The 7,267-nt window shown below is 44.4% G+C and overlaps 1 pseudogene; it reads left to right on the top strand.

Moving 5' to 3' along the window:
- The window catches only part of LOC114608688, an 11,138-nt pseudogene extending 5,033 nt beyond the window's left edge, over nt 1-6,105 (top strand).
- Nucleotides 6,106-7,267: the final 1,162 nt, after the last annotated feature.

Raw genomic sequence — 7,267 nt, 5'->3', positions numbered from 1 at the left:
ATGAACACATTCCCCCCTGACACACCAGGAATGAACACATTCCCCCCAACACACCAGGCATGAACACATTCCCCCCTGGCAGGGAATCAGCATTTGGGAGACGCCAGGTTTGACAAGGAGATATGAGCGGAGGAAGGACTTGGAGCATGGGGCTTTGACTGTCAGTCAGTGCTGGCACTGGCAGGGAGGCTCTCGGGTACGGGCTGAGGTTTCTGAGGACTGTGCTTTGTGTGCTTTTGACGATGGTTAGGCAGCCACTCTACATTTGTTGTCGCTTCCTTCCTTTTCATCTGATGACAGAAACTTTCCTGAGTACTTACCAGTACCGAGTGACAACAGGTATTGAGTCACATTATCATAATTATCTGTCATAGTTATCTCAAAAACTATGGACAGAGAATTCATTTTAGTCAAGGGAATCAAATGTACAAGGCTTCCTTAGTGTTTTGTGTGTGTGTGTGTGTGTGTGTGAGAGAGAGAGAGAGAGAGAGAGAGAGAGAGAGAGAGAGAGAGGCAGAAAGAGAGAGAGAGAGAGAAAGAGAGAGAGAGAGAGAGAGAGAGAGAGAGAGAGAGAGAGAGAGAGACAGGGAGAGAGAGAGAGAACCAAAGGCCTCTCAACACTTCAGTCTACATTGAACAAAAATGGTCAATTCATTTTTTTTCTAAACCTTGGAAATCAAACAAAGATTTACAGAAACCTGGAGAGCATTAACAAACTACCCCTGTCCCCCCTATATCCAGTAAGAGCTGTGAGCGTCATAATGTTTTGTTGGAAGTGGACCTGTTTAGTGTGGCCTGGTGGGTCATAGCTACTTGAGACACTGAGGCAGGAGGATCACAAATTCAAGGCCCGCTGGGCCTCTAGAGAAAGTTCAAGGACAGCTGAAGTAGACTACAGAGACCTTGTCTCAGTTTTTTTTTTTTTTTTTTGAAAAGGCCAGGTATGGTACTACACAGCTTTAATCCAAGAATTTGGGAGGCAGAGGCAGGTGAATCTCTGGAAGTTCGAGGTCAGCCTGGTGTACAAAGTAAGCTCCAGAGCCAGAGCTGGATAATAAATAGAGAGACCCTATTAACAAAAGAAAAAAAGAATGGTTAAACAGTTGGGAATACGGCTTAGTAGGATAATGTTGGCATGAATATTCAATCCCCACTCCGGTGAAATAAACAAATTCAATGAAGTTACAGGACACAAAGTTAATATGTAAAAGGAAATTGTATTTCTTCACATGAGCAATGGACAATATGATAATTAAATTAAGAAATAATTACACATATAATAGCATCAAAGGGAAACAAATTAGGAATGAAATGTAAAAGACCTCCAAGATTTATATATGGAAAACTATCAACATTAATGAAAGTAATTTTAAAAGATTAAGTACATGGGAGGAAGACATTTTGTATTAGATGGTGGTCCTCTCCACAGTGATAAGAGTTAATGTACAATGTAACCAAAGAGTTTTTCAGAATCACTCTCTGTCTCTCTGTCCCTGTTTCTCACCCACACACATAGAAATGACATAGTTTGATATTCATATGGAAATTCAGGCATGTGTCAATCTGAGTTGAACCCTGGTAGGTAGCATGAGCGTGGCTGTGGATTATATACCAAAGGATGGGCAACTGACCAGTGATTACACCACTGTAGAAAATGGCTCTGCCTCCCCTAGCAAGGATTCACTGCCAATAACTCCACAGTCACGGGGAGGGATTCATGAGCCTCTCCTCATCCATGCTGTAGTATTGACAGCTTCAGTCTTGTGGAGGCCTTGTGCAGACAACCACAGTGCTTTGAGTTCATGGATGCCCTAGCCTTGTCCTGTTCAGAAGATGGCCTTTCATGGTACTTCTCCCTATCCTTTGGCTCTTGTGTTTTTCAATCCCCCTCTTCTGCAGTGTTCCTTGAGTGTTCGAAGGGGTGATATAAATGTCCCATATAGGGATGAGCACTCAAAAGTCACTGATTTTCAGCACTTGCACCAGCTTTGAGTCTTTGTATTTATTGGCCATTGCCCACTGTGGAAGTTTCTTTGGACAAGACTAAGAACAACATGGTACTACAGATAGAAACACAAATATTTAGAAGTCAGGGCAAGGCAATTAAATTGGGAATTACCTTTTTAGTAAGTGACGCCGGGAAACCTAGTCATATGTAGCAGAATGAAACTGGGCCAATACATCATACCATGTACAAAAATCAACTCAAAATTAGTCCAAGATATAAACATAAACCTTAAAATTGTACTCTTATTAGAAGAAGTGCCCACTAGGATGAGTATAGTTAAAAAGCAGAGAGCATTTGTTGACAAGGGTCAAAGAAACCGAAGCCTCCTACCACTTGTGGGACTGTAGGAAGGTACAACGCCTTTGGAAAACAGTTGGACACTTCCTTACAACCTTAAAACAGAGTCATCATCTAACCCAGAAATTCCACTCCTAATTCTATACCCAGGATAACTAAAAACACATGTTCTCATAAACTTATACATGTATTCTCTTTGTGTTAGCCAAAGATCCATCCCTGTAAGAGTGGATAAACAAAATGTGATACTTTCATACAGTTAAATATTACTTGCCCATAAAAAATAATAAATATAACACGGATGATATGAAAACATCATGGCAGATGAAAGCAGCTCATACAGCATGAAGTCACTTATATGAAATGTCCAGACAGGGAAATCCACAGACGGTAGACTTGTGCCAGGGAAGGGGGAGGGAGCAATGGAAAGTGATTCCTCGGCAGGATGAAGTTTCCATTGGAGATAATAACAATATTCTGGAATTGACAGTGGTAATATTGGCATAATTTTTGAATATATGTCAAACCACTGCAATGTATACTTTAAAAAATGAATGTTATAGTGTTTCGATGCAAATTATCAGAGAAAAGTTCCCCAGGACATACAACTAGGTAATATAGAAGTTATGACTTGAATTCAGTGCCCATGAGCTTGAGGTCATGTGTTATTAAGCCTTGCTAGGCAGCTGGGGCCCCTGGGAACTGTCTCAGGTACTTACAGAATGGCTTCTTCTGGGGGTGCTTTGGGCACAGTGAGTTGAGTGACTGTGTCACTAGCAACTGACATGGACATACATTCATCTCAAAGTGACTCAAACAACTCTGACCCTGTTATGATGAAGATTTTATCCTGGTCTCCAGCTTGCGTGTCTGTCTTTGTCTTCCCTTGGGTGAAACCATTTCCAGATGGTGCTCCGGCTCTTCCATGGCTGTATTTGGGGCTACTTGGGAAAATACAGTAGCAATATTACTTGGGCTAAAGGTGGCTATCCATTTCTGCTTCCTGACTATTGTCTTATCGTGGGTATTAATGAGTCCTAGGAATAGCCTTTCCCTGAAGTCTTAAACAGGGTAGAGTCTCCCCTCTTTGGCTCATCTATTTATCTGCCCTAGCAGCTACTCAATCATTTAGGATCTACTCATCTATCCATTTGTAAACATCCATCCATCCATCCGTCCGTCCATCCATCCATCCATCCATCCATCCATATGCACATCAATTCACCCATCTATCTATTCAAGCATCCACCCATGCATATATACACCATCCACCCATCTGTCCATTCATACATCCACATATCTGTCCATCTACTCGTCCATCATCGTTCTGTTCAACCCTTCTAATTCATTATGACCTGTTACGCGAGGCTCTTCGTAAACCTGGGTTTTAGAATATGAGCCAAGTATTTTTTTCTAAGTCTCCTAGGAATTTATGAGTTTAGATTCTTAATGGGATGTGTGGATGGTGGAAATATTTGGCAGCTATGATGACCCAGTCAAGGATTCCCAGATAGTTTCACAAAAGCGGAGCTTCCCTGAGTCTCCATGTTAATTTCCTCTCTTTTCTTTGCTGTAGAGCAAGCCATTTTCTCACAAAGGTGCAAGCTCTTCCCTGAGGGCTCCTCTGCACAGCACAGACCCTTTCATCACTAATTCAACTTGCAATCTCAGGGAAGAAAGTTCTCCACTTATTTTTGAGACAGCAACACACAAGCAAAACAAAATGGCCCCAGCATGAGGCTGTCCTAAGGCTTGCCCTGTTGAGCTATTATTACTCTGGGCTCCAGGCAGGCCTGGGTTGCCTCCCATCTCACCCTTGACCATTCAGGGTTAGCGGTAGGACAATCCTAAGGCTGGCCAGAGCCTCTGAGTAGGCTGCTTAGAAATACGTAGCTGGGGAGTGGCAGCCAGAGAGGGAAACTGCCTGCCCAGCTGCCTCCAAGAGCATGCCAAGTTCAGGCTTCTGCTCAGTCTCTATCCTTCTCTCTGCCTCCATCCGGGATTCCCTCAATCTTCCGGGTGGTTCATCCAATTCTTACTGTTTTTTTTTTTTAACAGGGCCAGCACAACTTCTGTCTCTTGGGACCATTACATCTCTTCATCCCACAGCTCTCCAGTCACTGAAAACACATTCATTTCCTTTTCATGTTCAAGCCAAAGACAAGACTTGGCACCTGCCTTTATTCCCCAGAATAGGGAAGACAGATAGGAAAACCCACGACTGCTCTGACTGGCCTTGCCCATGAAGGCTAGGCTCTAGCACTGTGGGGCACAATTTTTTCATGCTTTCTTGATGAAGTGTCCTGCCTTCCAACTGGCAGTAAAGGGAAAGTCTTGTTGCAGTTTGCTTGCCTTTTCCAAGCCCCATGTTGAAATTAAATAGCCACTGTAATAGTATTAAGATTTGGGACTTTTATAAAGTGATTATCATGAGGGTCTTCTCTCATGAGTAATAGATCAGTGCTCTTCTCATGGGACTGGGTTGATTATCATGGAGTGGGTTGGTTATTGAGACAATGTGTTTCTGATAAAAAGTTTAAGTTCAGCTTCATATAGGCTACTTTGCCCTTCCACCTTCTGCCACAGGTTGTGCAGCAAGAAGGCTCACAACAGACGTCACAACCTTGAGCTCGGACTTTCAAGGCTCTGGAATTGTGAACAAAAGAAACTGGTGTGCTTAGGGAAGACCAATCGGTAGTGTGAATAAGCAAAAGAAACAGCAGCCGCAACCACCTCCACCTCCTCAGCTCCTCAGATGCCTGAAGGTTCTGCAGATGGAGAGTCAAAGCCAAAAAAAGAGGCAAAGGAGGAAGAGAAGGAAGCCTAGGCCCCAGAAGCGGAAAACCAAACCAGCGGTTCCCACTGTAGACCCTCAAGAACCAGAGATCAGGCTAAAGTACGCTACCCAGCCGCGAGATAAAACCGGTGCCAAGAACAAGTCTTTTTCCCCTTACATCCATGTAGAAAATAAGCGTGAACTTGGAGCTGTTTGTACAATCATCAATGCTGAAGAAGAAGAAAAAGAACAGACCAAATTGGTGAGGAGCCAGAAGGGTCAGAGATCTCTGACCCCTGCCCCCAGCAGCACAGAAAGCAAGGAGCTCCCAGCTTCATCCTTTATGCTGCAGGGGCCTGTGGTAACAGAATCTTCTGTAACGGGGCACCTGGTTTGCTGTCTCTGTGGCAAGTGGGCCAGTTACAGTAAAATGGGTGACCTCTTTGGACCCTTTTATCCCCAAGATTATGCAGCTACTCTTCTGAAGAATCCCCCTCCTATGGGGTCCACAGAAATGCAAAGCAAAGTCAAGGTTCGGCACAAAAGAGCTTCTAAGGGTTCTAAAACTGACACTGAGGGGGAGGAGGAACAGCGGCAGGGGAAGCAGCAGCAGAAGGAGCAGAGGAGCCTGGCTGCTCGACCTAGGTTCAAGCAGCACCATTCTGGTGGAGGTTCTCGGTCCCGGTCCAGGGGGCGCCGTCGTAAAAAAGCAGCCTCTGAGTTACAAATCCCTCAAGTACCTCTTGACAGCAATGAATTTTGGGTCCATGAGGATTGTATTCTCTGGGCCAATGGAATCTATCTGGTCCGTGACAGGCTCTATGGCCTGCAGGAAGCGCTGGAAATCGCCAGAGAGATGAAATGCTCCCACTGCCAGGAGGCTGGTGCTTCTTTGGCCTGTTACCACAGAGGCTGCTCCTTCCGGTACCACTACCCATGTGCCATTGACGCAGACTGTTTGCTGCATGAGGAGAATTTCTCGGTGGGGTGCCCCAAGCACAAGATGAGACTGAGGAAGATGTGAAGGTGGTGGACACACTTGATGGAATGTAATCCTCCTGCTGTGCAACCACAGCCCATTCTGCCCTGCACCCTCGTTGTGCTTGCCCGCCCATGCCAGCACTTCCTTCCTGTGTTCTCACATCACACTCAGACTGGTGACACCACAGGAAAAGAAAGACACAAGATGTTGGAGTGGCTGTTTCCATGGACACAGTCTTCATAGTGACAGTGTGGGCGATGGGCGGGCGACGGGTGGGCTGATGGGGAAACAGGAAGTTAAAAGGGAGGGATACAAATACATATATAATATATAAATCGATTTTTAGTCTGGAAAGACGGTTTAAATGAAAGGTGCACTATCCCTTTTGATTCTATTTTAAAATTATCTAGTTAACTCAAAATTTGTTCCAATGACAATAAAATTTAAATGTGAAACTGAACTGAACAAACTCATCTCTTAAAGGAAGGGGTGTGGCTTTGATCTTCAGCCTGTCTCACAACACAGCGAACACTAGGCCAGGACTTAAAGAGTAGACTAGTGACAACCACCCTTGACTTGGTCAGATTCTCTCACAGAGGAAGTGTGGGGGAGGGGCAGAATGCTGATGGCCATTTTCAAAAGTGCAGGGAATGATGTTTAAATACAAAAATCAGTTTTTTTTTCTTTTCATAAAAAATAACTGGTGTGCTTTATAAATGATCACCCGTGGTATTCTGTCATAACTCAGTGTATTCATGAGGGCTGCACCCTCATGTCCTTAGTCCTCACATATGTTCCTCTGTTACTGCCAGAAACATCTGACCAATGAGACCAATTCTTTGCAGAGTATCTAAATAACAACTAGCTGAGTCAGGGACTTCTTCTTTTGTGCTCAGGGAAGAGCACAGGTGAGAGGTCATCAGAGATGTCCTTGATTACAGTCACTAAGATTGTCCAATATTTTCAGCCTCCCGAGGAGGCCCGAGCTTGCAGTGCAAACCGCCTGGAGCCACTTCTAAGACAGGTTATTTGACCTTTCTGAGAGATAGGTCATTAGAGTCCAAGAAACAGTTAATTCATCATCATAAAGAAGTCAGAGAATGGACTCCACTTGCTCCTAGCAAAAAGTCAAGTCGAGGACCTGGCTAACCTTGGTTACCTGTCCTGACACCTTTACCCCTCCGGCAGCATTTTCTTTGGTCCT

This window comes from Grammomys surdaster, unplaced genomic scaffold (assembly GCF_004785775.1).
Source record: "Grammomys surdaster isolate TR1022 unplaced genomic scaffold, NIH_TR_1.0 125934, whole genome shotgun sequence".
NCBI classification, from domain to species: Eukaryota; Metazoa; Chordata; class Mammalia; order Rodentia; family Muridae; genus Grammomys; species Grammomys surdaster.
This window is presented reverse-complemented; position numbering and strand designations above follow the sequence as displayed.